The 13,986-nt window shown below is 36.1% G+C and overlaps 1 protein-coding gene across 12 annotated transcripts in view; it reads left to right on the top strand.

The window, feature by feature from the left end:
- The window catches only part of Foxp2 (forkhead box P2), a 558,155-nt gene that overhangs the window by 383,893 nt on the left and 160,276 nt on the right, over nucleotides 1–13,986 (top strand). The window lies entirely within an intron of this gene.

The raw sequence follows: 13,986 nt of genomic DNA on the forward strand, positions 1-13,986 counted from the left end.
GAGATAACACAACCATAGAAACGCAATTCATGAGGATCTAATTTGAGGTTGGCTGGGTGAGATGTTGACAGTGCCCTTCTCTTTGTTTTTCAATAGTTATATTTTTGTGGCTGTGGACGCATAGGAAAGTCCTGAGGGTGTGTTTTGGATTTGCCCTCAAATTTCAGAGTGCCTCATTTGTATAGACCGGCATCTAGCTGTTGCAGGCTTCATAATGACTTAGAATTGGGCTCAGACATCGAGTTTCTGCCAGAGGACTATGGGGGTAAGCGTTCTTCTGTAACAGCAGACAAGTGATAGCAGTGGCAATGTCAAGGGACTCCACAATAGCAGCGTGTCTCAGGATCCAGGGTAAGGGCTTAACTTCATCGTAGAGATGATAGGAGCAAGAGCTGCATTGTTCCACACTGGTGAGTGGCAATCTGAGATGCCACTTATGTAAATGAAGATAATTGCAAGACAGGGCCAAGATACACCCTCCATGCGAAAGTGTGCTGCTCTTAAATAGGTCATTCTGCGATCACAGGAGCCTGCACAGGGACAAGAAAATCCCCCTTCTATGAGAGGCTTAATATCTTTTGAGACATTGGGAGAAAAGGGCATTTTTCACAAAGGCCTTGGGATGTCCCCAAGAGTCTGAAGTGTCTTCACCAAGTAACCCTATGTAATAAAGTTTTAATTACCAGTTTTAACTATCTAGTCTTCGTAAGCATTCTTTCATATAGTTCTTTCCTGATAGGGAGTCAACATGATTCGTTTTGAGAAGAGAAACATTGGTCTGAGAAAGTATTTGCCTAAAAATGTGTAGTTAAACTATTTACTTTAAATAACTATTCCTTTGGGCAGAAGCTTTACATATTGCTTAATTGAAACCAGTTTTTGAAAGAAATTTTAATGTATTCCCTGTCACAGAATGACATAACTAGGTCCGTTTGAGCCTCTGGGCTATGTGCTTTTTCAGTTTTACCTCTAACTTTGCTTAAAATTTGAAGCACCATGACATTGCTTAAGTGTGTGTGTGTGTGTGTGTGTGTGTGTGTGTGTGTGTGTGTGTGTGTGTCAAAGGGAGTTGCCTGGTATCATAACATACTTTTCGAAGTAGGACGAAAGCATCTGCCGTGTAGTCCCCGGGGATGCAGCTTAAGGTTAATAGGCTTTGTAGCAAGCATAGTATATACGTATGTACACACAATAAATAAAAAAATAAATGTAGTTTTTAAAGTAAAAGTTAGAGATGGACAAACATACTTTAGTTAACTACGTTGCTCAGTCTGTAATATAGTGGGAACAACAGAGACTCAGAAGTGGCACGATCAGGCAATTATTTACATGTCATTCATTACGCTGCAACTGGGATCACTGTAGGAGTCAGTTATACTTTCATTTCTAGTACCTAAAAGAGCAGAATTCATAAGTATAGACTGAATGAATAGAGGAAACTCCTCCTATCTAGCCCTTTACTTCTCTCCTTCCCAGGGGCTGCAAGGTACAGCCCTGAATGTGTAGTTTAAAACCTCAGCTTCTAAGAAGGGAAAGAAGAAATAGTCAGAAAAGATTAGAAAAGGTAAAAACAATGAAACCTTACAGTTCAGAGCACAGTGGAAGAACGTACTCATGTGCTCTGTGGGACTGTTTGTGGATGCAAGCATCCCAAAAGTATATCAAAATAATGGCATCAATGAAATGCAAAACCAGAGAATGATATGGCTCAGCAATTAAGCTTTTCAAAATAAAGTCAAGTTATAGGAACCCAGAAGACAATATTCTTAATTTTCAATATTGGGGATGTGATTAAATTAAATGAAAATGGATTTTTTTAAGAATTGAAGATAGGGTGCTTTAGTAAACTTGAAATGTAATGAAAAATCATCTAAATATGATGTTTTTACAGACAATTGTTCCTTAAATGTACATAAATTAGTGTATATTCAAATTTTTTAATATGAATAAAATTTTTAGGTAAAAGAAAGAGCCTGAATGACACTTGCATTTTTATGTGAATAAATTATTCTAAAAATTTATTTTTTATTTTTAAAGTATGTGTGTATGTGTGTGTGTGTTTGTGTGTGTGTGTATGTTTGTGTGTGTGTGTGTTTGGGTGTATGTTTGTGTGTTTGTATGTGTGTGTGTGTTTGTGTGTGTGTGTGTATGTTTGTGTGTGTGTGTGTGTGTGCTCATGTGAGTTCAGGCACTAGGGGAGGCCAGGAGTAGTTGGCTCCATGTGTTTCAGTCACCCGAAGTGGGTGATGGGAATCTAACTCCGGTCCTCTACAAATGCATTGTGCGTTATTACTTGCTGAACATTCATCAAACTCCTTTAAATAAATTATTAAGCTCAGTAACAAAATTATTTATATATGTAGATTATTTGTGTAGACTCCTGATTTAAAAACAGATCATCTCCCTCTTCTTCCATAAGGATTCCGGCTCTCTGCCCAAAGTTTGGCTATGAGTCTTGGTATCTCTTTTGATACCCTGGTGGATAGAGTCTATACAAAGACCTGGAAGGGACAGGAACTCCAAGGGAGAACAACAGAGCCAAAAAACCTGGGCCCAAGGGGACTGCAGACACCAATACTCTAACCAAGGACCATGCATGGAGATGACCTAGACCCCCTGCTCAGAGGAAACCCATTGGCTGCTCAATATCTAAGTGGGTTCCCTAGTAAGCCCCTGCTGTCTCTGACAGGAACTCAGTGGCTGGCTCTTTGATCACCTCCCCCTGGGGGTTGCAGCCTTGCCAGACTACAGAGGAAAATGATGCAGCCAGTCCTGATGAGACCTGATAGGCTAGGGTCAAAGAGAAGGGGAGGAGGTCCTCCCCTATCAGTGGAGTAAAGGAGAGGCATAGAAGGTGGGTGGAACTGGGAGGAGACAAGGGAAGGGGCTGCATCAGGGATACAAAGTGAATAAATTGTAATAAATAAATAAATAAATAAATAAATAAATAAAGACAAATCATACGATGGCTTTCCTGTTCCTTAAGCAGACTAAAATTAATCAAAAGCTTTAATGAAGAAATTTAGGACAAATAAAGATTGCATTATATTTTGAGTTTTATAAGTAATGGAAATATCTAAGGAATATTGTGGACCACTCATGAGTAAAACACATTTATCATACCTTAATAAAGGAAATAAATCTTAAATATGTTGATGTTGGTGCAACTGTAGCCAAAGTCTTTGGGATCTGTAGAAGGTCCACTATGAATAATGCTTTCATAGTTGAGTGTTGGGGACACTATGCTGTCCACTAAATGTACAAGTTATATGACAAAGACCTGGAACTGGCTAAGCTATCCACGCTTTACTCATTTAGAAATGTCTAAGGCAATATGCTTTTAAATTAAACTGAGTATCAGGCAATGTCGTATAGTCTTGAAGATGTGAAGATTTTCTAGGTGTTAAGGATAATTGCATACATTCCCTAGTAAATATGGCCATGCAGTAAGCTAGCTTCTTGTATAGAATCCTGGTTATGCTAAATCTAGATTCACCGGCTTCCTAACTGATTTTGAATTTTATGTGCAACACACCTCCAATGGTCAATGAATGGATCTCTTAATGGATCTCTAGGAACCATTAAGACATTGCATAAAAACATGGAGCTCTATCGGACTGTATTATCAACTGATTCGAAAATGTTTATATAAACTGATGGCCATCATTTTACAGGGATTTTTTTTTACTTACAATTTTGATTATATACATATTTATACAAACATATCATTGAATTAAGCAAAACAAATGCTTTGCTATCAGAATTATCTTTTAACCTTTTTTTCCCCCTAGAGTTAAAGTCTTAGAAATCCAGGTCACATGACAAATATCTTCATGCAAAAGACCAGAAGAATCCATACAAGTTATATCAGTGCAGGTGTTGATGTGATGAGGTCAGGGATATTATCACTGTTGTCTTGTATCTTATTTCACTCAAAAGATAACTTGTGTTATAATGTTATTATATCTTAATGATAATGTGGCCTAAATGCACATTAGGAATTAGCTTTAGAGTGTTAGACAGGGAAGATGGATATGTGAGTGTGTGTGTGTGCGTTTTTATATGCATGTATACATTTGTTCCATAATTTACATTGTGCATAACCTAAAAGAACAAAATTCTGTGATCTTAATATATTTATAATTCCTTCATTTATTTAGAAAGTGTTTGGAATGAATTGCAATTCATTGTTGAAAATTAGTCAGTGAATTTCAAGGTTCATTATGACCATTGCTGTGAGAACTGTTGGTCTTGAGAAGCAGAGTCTGAAGGAGAAATGAGTTATTGGAGGTCCTCTTAATATTATACCGATACTAGGCATAGCACTGGGCTTAGAACTTGGAATTCCTGAGGCCCCTTTGGCAACTTTGTCATTTCCTTTCTGAAAACACGAATGCTAACTTTAGTAGCATTCTCTCAGAGGATTTGAACTCACTTTGTCTTGCATACACTCCCAGATGTCGTTGCCCCTCCCATCTTTACTGCCCCCCTCCCTCTCCTCCTCCCTCCCCCCCCCCCCGGGATCAGGCTCCTGGCCACCTGAGTCCTTGTGCTGGGGCTTTCCTGCCTCGTGACTCCTTAGATCTGCTAGAGCACTGCCTCCTGCAGGTGTCAAGCAGGGTCATAATCTTTGCCTCAGGGCCACTAAGCAGCATCATGGCTGAAGGTGAAGGGAAAAGCCAAGTCTTGCATTTTTATCATCTCTGCCTAAAATTGCAAGAAGCTAGAAGGTGAAGTCTGAAAGAAACTTTTTCTTTCCTTTTCTTTTTATGCCTTTGTAATATTCAGTGATTTTTTTTTCCTCCGTGAGCCATGAGCCTTGCCCATCTGTGCGCAGCCTACTTCATTGTCACAGGAAAGGAGCTCAGAGACCTCAAGTCACCTATTTTTAGCTAACTTGTTGAATGTAGGTAAGAGGACGTTCGACTTCCGGAAGATGAAAGTGTTGTTCCATTAATGAGATACCTTTAAATACTATTAATGAGTGCCTATATTTAAATAAAGTTTGGTTTAGAATATTCCAGTGATCTACCTGAAATACTACTTCTAGCTAAGATCACAAGATTTGTTATCAAAAATTCCAGTTACTTCACCTTCTACAGGGTAGCCTTTGTTTCTCCTGGTGACTTATTTCCAGCTCCATCAAACATAGCATATAGCACCCTGATGTTTCTTAGTAGGAGGTGTTATTTTGTGTTTGTTTTTGATCAATGTTGATTAACATTTTTTTCATATTTGATGGTTATTTTTCCTCTAGCCAATATATTTTGTGAAAGGAGTGAGAAGGCGTGTATAAGTTTGAAGAAGTAGAAGTGGTGTATATTATACAACCAATGTGATTTCTCATTTTTTTTTTTATTCTTTTACTTCTCCCACACTCCCTCCTTTTACTGCCCTTGGATTATATTCAGTTTATATTTGTATTGTTTTGATTATATTCGGCATATTTTGACTTTCTCCTACACTAAACAGACCTTGGCCACAGGCATTATTGTTTATATATTTGTATGTTTATGGAGATAGGATGACACGCAGCTTAAAAAGGATCAAGTGTATCGTACAAATGCATTCATAACAGAAAACATCCCAGCCCACATAGTCCCAAAGGAGATTAAAATGCAAGCTTTTTAAATGTCACAAGACATTATTGTATTAAAGTATTTTTCCATCCAGTAGGACATTCACCTATAGAAAATCCAGGCTACAAAATATTTAATAAATATTGAGATATAATTTGAAGAATTATGGTATGTTGGGGCCATTAATTAAAATGTATATACCTACTTGCAAAGGCAGTATAAAATATGTCGAATGTCTGGTAGTCTACACTTTGGAATAAATGATAACCATTAGAGAAATCTTATTGTTTCAAATTTCTTCACTGGGAATAAAACTAATTTATACTTCAGTTTAAAATACTTTAAAATGCATTGTCCTGTTTGAGTTCACGAATCTGCTATAGCAAAGTCAAGTATTTTTAGTTACATTTAATAAATGATAAACTTGATATTCAGTGTGATTATATTGCCCATGTTTATCAACTAAGAAGAAATAAGAGATCCCTTGTGAAACTGAGCCCATATATTTTTATGTAATCCTGATTCCTTAGTTACAAAGAGAAGCTTTGGAGTAGTTAGCTTTTCTAGTAGTACTGGAATCAAAGATAAATCTTTTTTAAAACATGTTTTCTTTCTTTTAAAAGCTAAAGATAACAAGTCCTCAGAATGTACAGCAGTATAGCATAAGTTGTAAGGGACTCACTCGAAGGTGTTGGGTCCTTTGTCAGCTTGAAGTTTCTAAGGCTGATTGGGTAAAAGGCAACAACAGGTTGCGGTGGTGGAAGTCTGGCCAGGTTCTTATTCAGTTCTGAAGAGAGTATTTCTGAAGAATGTATCCAGACACCTGCATGATAGCAATATATGTCGAAGCACATTTTATAATTTATTGGTATCTTCAAAATTACTTTTTTAACCTATTTGTTGTATATCCAGAAGAATTGTCGATAGGAAAATGCCCTTCACTTTCTTTCATACAAAATGCTGATGTCTCATTCAGAGTTGATAATTGCAAGTTTGTGTTTTCTTAACTAATACCACCTTGTGTGAAGACCTTACCTCTTCACCACTGTATGTTAGGGTCACTGTTTCTCTCACTCCAGTCTGTCTCAAAGGATGATACATTTCTTCTTTCCTACCCCATTTGTCACCTGTTATCCCTCATGCCTCACTCCCATCCCTCCCTCTCTGGTGACCTTCACAATTCTGTCTCTTGAAGTCTTTGCTCCCCTCTATCCCTGAAACACATTGTCAAATTTCCTTCACTTAAAAAGCAGGAAGATTGTCTCAAGACGGCATTGTTCTTTAAAGTCATCTTCCTGGAATGTATCAGAATAGTTGTTTGTATCCGTGCCTTTGCATCACCACCCCCCCCCCTTTACAAGCTGATAACTCTGTAGAAGTTATCTTATTTCTCTGTAGAAACTGCTATTTGCAATTCAAATTCAGATAATCAAATCATAAATATTTAACCTTTTGAAATTATAGAAACTGTAATTATTATCCAAAGTTTTCCTTCAGAAATGATTCCTTTTATGAGATACAATTTATATAAAAATAGTCAATTGAATTTTTCTAGATGCTTCTCGAAGTTTGTAACATCTCAGATCTAACTTTGTTACTTTAAAAAAATGATTTTCATTATTTTCTTAACAATGGTTTCCATTAATATATGTTATGTCACTCTAGTCCCCCTGTTCCAGGCATTTCACCTGAAACAGCATCCAGTATGTGATATTCAAATTCTGATTTCTTTTATGTATCCTAATGTGTTCAAAGTTGATCCATGTTATAGCCTGTTTCAATATTATATTCTCGTTATGGACAAATGTTATTTCACTTCATAGATAGTCCATATTTTATGTATTGATTCATGAGATGTTGAAAATTTGGGTGCTTATGTTTTGACTTCTCTATAATGGTATGTACATTTATGAACAAATGCTGGTGGGCATGTGGGTGTTCATTTGTCTTGGGTATGCAACTTTGATTAAATTAATTAGCATTTGGTAAGACCAAGATTAACATTTGCAGCATGGCATTCTCATTAAATTTACCATTTTAACTGATATATAAAAAACATATTTTTGCTCTTGGGGTACCGTGAGATATTTTCATACATTGGAGCTTATATAATGTTTAAATACTCTTAAATGTCTTCGTTCATCTTTTCTTCATTTTCAAGCATTTAAAATCTTTTTTTTTTTTCTGGCTTTTGCAGTGTACAACACATCGTTATCAATAGGCTTTTTCTATCATGTAAAACTACACCAGAACTTTTAACTGTTAACTTTAGCTTATCTGTTGATCAATCTCTCCCCCTCCCTTCAACCAATACTTCCTGTCTCTGGTAAACACCATTCTACTCTCAAATTCTTTACGATTATCATTTTTAACTTTGACATATGAGACTGTGCAGTGCATTTCTTTCTGTAAGCTGGTTTATTTCATTTAACATAGTGGATCTCCTTCAGTACCCTCCCTTTTACGATTCCGTAGTTATTTACTTTATGTGAACAACTCTTTCTTTGTTTGTCCATTATTTCATGGGCATTTGTGCTGTTTTCATTCCATGGATAGTCTGATTCATTCCATTGATAGTCTGGATTCATTTCCTTATGAAATCTGGTAGAGGGATTAATTAGTCATATGTTAGTTCTATTTTTTTTTAATTTTTCGAGTGACTTTCAGACTGTTTTCACGATGACTCTTCAAGTTACATTCTATCAAGATTACTCCCAGGTTTTCTCTCCTCACCACGTTTGCCAGCAGCTGCTATCTTTCCTCTACAGAGAATATTTTTATATTGCTAGAAACAATACCTCATGGTCCCTTGCTTTGATTTTCCAAATGATGAATTGTATTTACCACTTTTTCATATGCTTGTTGTCTATCTGCCTTATTTTAAGAAATATGCATCTTTTTAAAAATCTTTATGCATTTTTAATCAGTTCATTCTTCTTTGTATGTTTGAAGCACCTTCGTCACCAATCAACTGTGTAGAGATTTGTTAGTCTCCTACTAGGCTCTCTGCTTTATCCCATTGCTATATATGTTCAACACCTGTCACTACAGCCTTTTCATAAGTCACTGACACTTTATCATCTCCTCTCAACATGTTCTTTGACATTGGGTCCTGGATCTCCCTTGGTCTTCATTTTCTTTATCAGCCCTCTAATGAACTACTTTTCTTTAACTATCCATCTTCCTCCTAACACTGTCAATCACTTATCTCTGGTCACTAGTAACTTACGGTTTTCTAGAGAAAGTAAACCCCACCCTCTGCTCCCCACACTCCCTTCTTCAGTCCTTCCCTGTCCAACTTCTGTTCTCCCAGTCAACTATGAACTTTGCACTTTGAAATTATCCTTTTTAAATTGACAATAAAAATCCAGAAAAGTTTATTCAAATAATAGCTTACATTCAGATAATCATATAACTTAGTAGCATAAATTTCAGGATATGTATAATATGAGGCAATTAGTCTTCAATTGATAGCCAAACCAAAAAAGAAAGAAAGAAGGAAAGGAGGGAGGGAGAGAGGGAAGGAGAGAGAAGGGAAAAGGAAGGAAGGAAGGAAAGAAGGAAGGAAGGAAGGAAGGAAGGAAGGAAGGAAGGAAGGAAGGAAGGAAGGCACATGACCTCAGACTGATGGGAACCAAACCCACCTCAACCATTATTTCCCTTCTCATAAACATATGAAAAAATTTAAGGCTGCACTATAGTACACGGAATACTGAGTTTGGACATGGCTCGTGAGGTCTTTGTTATTATTTCTGAAGATGACTTGTTGATGCAGGGCAGAGTCAATGTCTTGATCGTCTCCACAGTAGATCTTCTAAGCCAAAAGGGCCTGGTATCTGATTGGTAAACATGGAGCTTAAAAAGTTGTTACTCATTTCTACTATGTTTAACACATTTTAGCTTTACAATTTGGGCCCATTGTGATGCACAACATAAATACAATCTATTCATGCATTTATCCTCCAACTTTATACAAATGTACTGTAGAAAATAATTATTTCAAAAATATTTTTAATAATTAACATTTTTTCCAACAAACTTAGTCTAATTATGTATCCTGCATGATCAAGTGAGGGGTCAACAGCTACAGATACATAATTTCACTCTGATAGATTGCTGTTTGAAAATAGGTTACGACAATTAGACGATTAATCCTCTTCTATTAAACAGCACTATGAGACTTCAGATCACATTTATCAGCGTATTCTCTTTAGCACAAACATAACAGGGAGACAGGCAAAGCAGAAAAGAGATTTATACTCTTTGATAAATACTCTAAATATACTGTTACTCAACTACACTTGGGAAAATGGCTAGAAAATGAAATTCTGTTTGGAGAATTATTTTATGTTCTGTATTTGAAATAACACATTAAATGGACAGTGTTTTAAAAAATTAAAGGAAGTGAGTTTGGTGAGTGAAAACACTGATGTTCTGCTTGCAATTCTTTTTGGGGTGCTGTTTGATGCAAAGCCAACACCACTTGTCAGTATACTGGGGAGTGCTGTGTAAACATTCTTGTTTCGGCTGCTCCACGTATTCAGTTCTTGTATCATATTTCTTGTGACCTCGCTATCTGAAACCAATTACAGGAGATCCATTTGGCCTGTTTCTATTTTCATAAGAAGTCTAGGCAGGAGTGTTTTTCTCAGAGATGAATATCAACATCAAATATGCTTCTGAGTGCTTTGTTATTTATGTTTCAGAGAGATTTTGTAGCCTTCAGCTCTCAAGAATGTGTCACGCTGTGCTGTTTATACATTGAAGATATTACTGGGCATAGATGTCATTTTTCATTTTAATGTCTCAAATGCAACAGGCTGATAGGTTAAGCATTCCTATTTTTATGGGGAGCAATATGAATGATGTCTGTTTTCCCCCCACCCAAATATACATATATATTTCCTTAGAAGAAAAAGAGTTACTTTTAAACCTTAGAGTATTCAACATTTTGGTTTTCTGGTTATATGTAAACTATGCTCACATCATTTTATTTCTGGTGAATATTTTCAGTGTTCCTCAGGAAAAAAAAATACAAAAACTTGACAGGTTTGTCTAGCAGTTCACGAAGCTTTTCACCTTAATTCTCACAGTGACCTATTCAGTAGAATTACGCCTTGGGAGACTCATCACAACATGAGGGTAATACCATGGGAAACCAGTGACACACCTGAACTTTGCTCTTTTTACAGAAGTTCAGCTCACTTAGAATTGCACAATAATAGAGTTGATGTTTTCAATAAAGATTTTAAAGAACAAAATGTACTCAGGTCTAGAAAATGTGCTTTCTTACAGCTCTGCTCCCACCAAAAGTATAATTCGAGTCTACCTACAAATATTTTATTCTTTTCTCAAAATGTCTAATATTATGACACTTTGAGACTATCCTATCTTAATTCTCTCTAGTCTCACTAATATTAGATAGCTGTATTAAGGAAGGCACACCCTTAACTCTAACGTATTTTTTTTTGGAACTTAATCCCAGTCTGGCTGCCTCCTCAACCTCTCTTACTCATTCAAAAAAGACTCAGTCTGTATGAAAGAAACTTTGTAAACAACCCTTGGGTTTCTGTTCTAAATTAATTCCGGAGGAGAGAAAAGCATATGAAGCTAGACGGACCCTAAACTTCATGAGGATAACTGGCATTTACCTTTTCTATTCATCAATCTATAACCAGCAAGTGATTTTCAAATTATTAATTTGTATAATTCGACACAGTACCTTATACTGATGAAAGTGTTCGGCTTCATAACCTTTCATCTTTTGAATACTGACAATAATAAATTACAAAGGTGAAGTGAGTGTCTCCAAGCAATTGTTTATTGAAATTCAGTCCTAAAGCATTATTCAGAATATTGGGAATAAAAACGTCATATGATGGATGCAGCTACGAGAAAGCAAACTGCCAGGAATTTCTGCTTATGGGGCTTCAGTCATGTCTGAATGCTTAGGATTGGTTTTTGTTCTCCCCCTTTCTATGTTTACTGCCGCAATTGTTACTGTTCCCGAAAGAATGTTGGAATAAGCAAGTGACTCTTACTGTTTTTCATAAGCGCTTGGGCAGGAAGATGATTCTCAAGTATTTTTAAGATACTCTAAATACATATGAAATATAAAGAATTAAAAATCACGCTTTAACCGGCTGTCCTGTGGAATGTTAATATTAGCTCCTTAGCAGGAGTAAAGGTGTGTGCATTTCTTCAGTCATGCTTCCATAAGAGAAGTCCTACCACATCCAGCTGTCTAGTATTTTTTCTATAGCCACTTGTGACCACATATTATACTGATGAATTTCTAGTATTAAGATGAAGGGTTACAATTAAAAAAAAAAAAAAAAGGTAAAGGGGACAAAATGAGTGAGCCCTGAGCTTGGGAAACATGCAGACAACTGAAGTCTCCTACTGCTTTGAGACTTTAGATCTGGGACTGGGAAATTGCTTCTTCGGTTACTTGTCTGCAAAATGAGAAAAAAGAAAATCTTGACATTGTCTAAGATTATGTCTAGCTATAGAATTTTGAAATTGTGTTAGTAATGAGTGATCAGGATCTTATAAAGGTTTAAAGGTCTAGCAGTTTTCTCGAAAGTATGTGAGAACTGGGAAAATACCCATAAATAAGTATGCCTTTCTTCTGTGACGGTTATTATACTAACTTGAAAATCCAAGTATAAAAGGATCATAATGTCTTTCTTCTAAGTTCTGAAAAAAAAATGGAGTTGCATCTTTGCATGTGAAGGTGATTCATTATCATATCTGGTATGTTCTTTTCCTAGAATTTTGTTCATGTTAATCAAAGATTGATTTCTTTGACAGAATAGTGGTAGTGTGGGACATTGGAGTGTACGCTGTTCTGGAAGCAAGGTGACCCCGAACAAAGCAGTCATAAATAGTTCCATTGCCCTAAACAAAGCAAATGACAACACTAGATCTTACTGTTTGCCCATTTGTCAAAGTGAGGGGCTAATGTTTTATTATTTCTAAATTGCTTTCAGTGCAGTCATTATTGTTCCAAGATTCTGAGTGTTTATTAGAATACTGTAAGGACAACAACATTTCACACAAACATGGAGACACAAACACACACAAATTGTTTATGTGTGTGTGTGAGAGAGAGACAGAGAGATCAAAAGGAAAACTGTGTGGACGCAATTGTTTTCATCTTAACTTTTACATAGGCATAACCCAAGCCACACCATAGTAATAACAATTTGAAAGTTGCCACTCATAGTTAACTTTATAGGTCACAATTAAAAGAAGAAATTATATTATTTAAAATATTCAGTGGAATTTTCCAGTGAGTTTTATGATAATTAAATAATCACATTGAACCATATAACTTGCCTACATTCAGTGGCATGTGCCATCCTTAGTTATACCCAGTTTGACTTGTCATTACTTGAAAACTTTTTGCTATTTCTTTTAACACCCATGCACAAAAGGAATAATCATCGCCATGTGCAAGTGTGCTTCAAAATGAAAAAAAAAAAACAAAAAACAAAAAACAAAAAAACAGCGCTTCACAAAGGTGCTAGATCCTGCGATGGGAAGACAAATCAGTGTTGTTGAGGGAGGGTGCTGGTGCGTTCAGTTTGTTTACCTTGGCTTCTGTGTCTGCCTGCCTCCTCAGAAACCTTGCTTGGAGCCAGACTGTAGCAGCCCTTTCTCTGTCTTTTCATAATTGATCAGGGGATGACTGCCTTCCCCGCGGGTTAAGACGTGGCAACTTTTTCTGTTTGCTCAGCATCTCAATGCAGTAGTTCAAACATTGTTCACACCAGCTGGCAGTGGAAAGCCATATGCACATCTTGTCAAAGCAACTGTTGTCATGGATACTAGAAACTCACTCAAAACCCAGATCATTGATTCCAATCAAAATTGTACTTTTTATCAGCTTAGAATCTTAATTGTTATGAGAATATTGATCTAATCGTTTTTCCCCACAATGAAAAAAATTATCTTTTATTCTGAAACAGTGAATAACAATGTCAGACAATGACTTAGTTTTACATATGGAAAATTTTCATCACTATTGTTCATGGAACTCAGTTGTCCAGGAAAAAAAATGAATTGTTAAATAGGAGCTTTCAAAAACTTTTTTAAAAAAATATTAGTTTGATAATGCTAACCCTTGAAATAATATAAATTTTATTTTTGGTTCCTGGCACTAGTTTGTGCAAGTTCATATAGTCCATTCACCAATTTGTCCCTTCTCTAGGAAAAGGAATGCTTATATTAGGTTTTTGTATTTTCTGAGTGGGTAAGAAAACACAAAAATAAATGAAAACATCTTCTGTTTTGATTGGTATTCTGTCACACACAGAAACAAACCTGATTGGTTGAGTGGTAATTTCTTTGTTCTCTGATTTTGCTAAGAATGCAAATGAAACCCACTCAATTTTACTTGGCA

Source organism: Meriones unguiculatus, chromosome 21 (genome assembly GCF_030254825.1).
Source record: "Meriones unguiculatus strain TT.TT164.6M chromosome 21, Bangor_MerUng_6.1, whole genome shotgun sequence".
NCBI lineage: Eukaryota > Metazoa > Chordata > Mammalia > Rodentia > Muridae > Meriones > Meriones unguiculatus.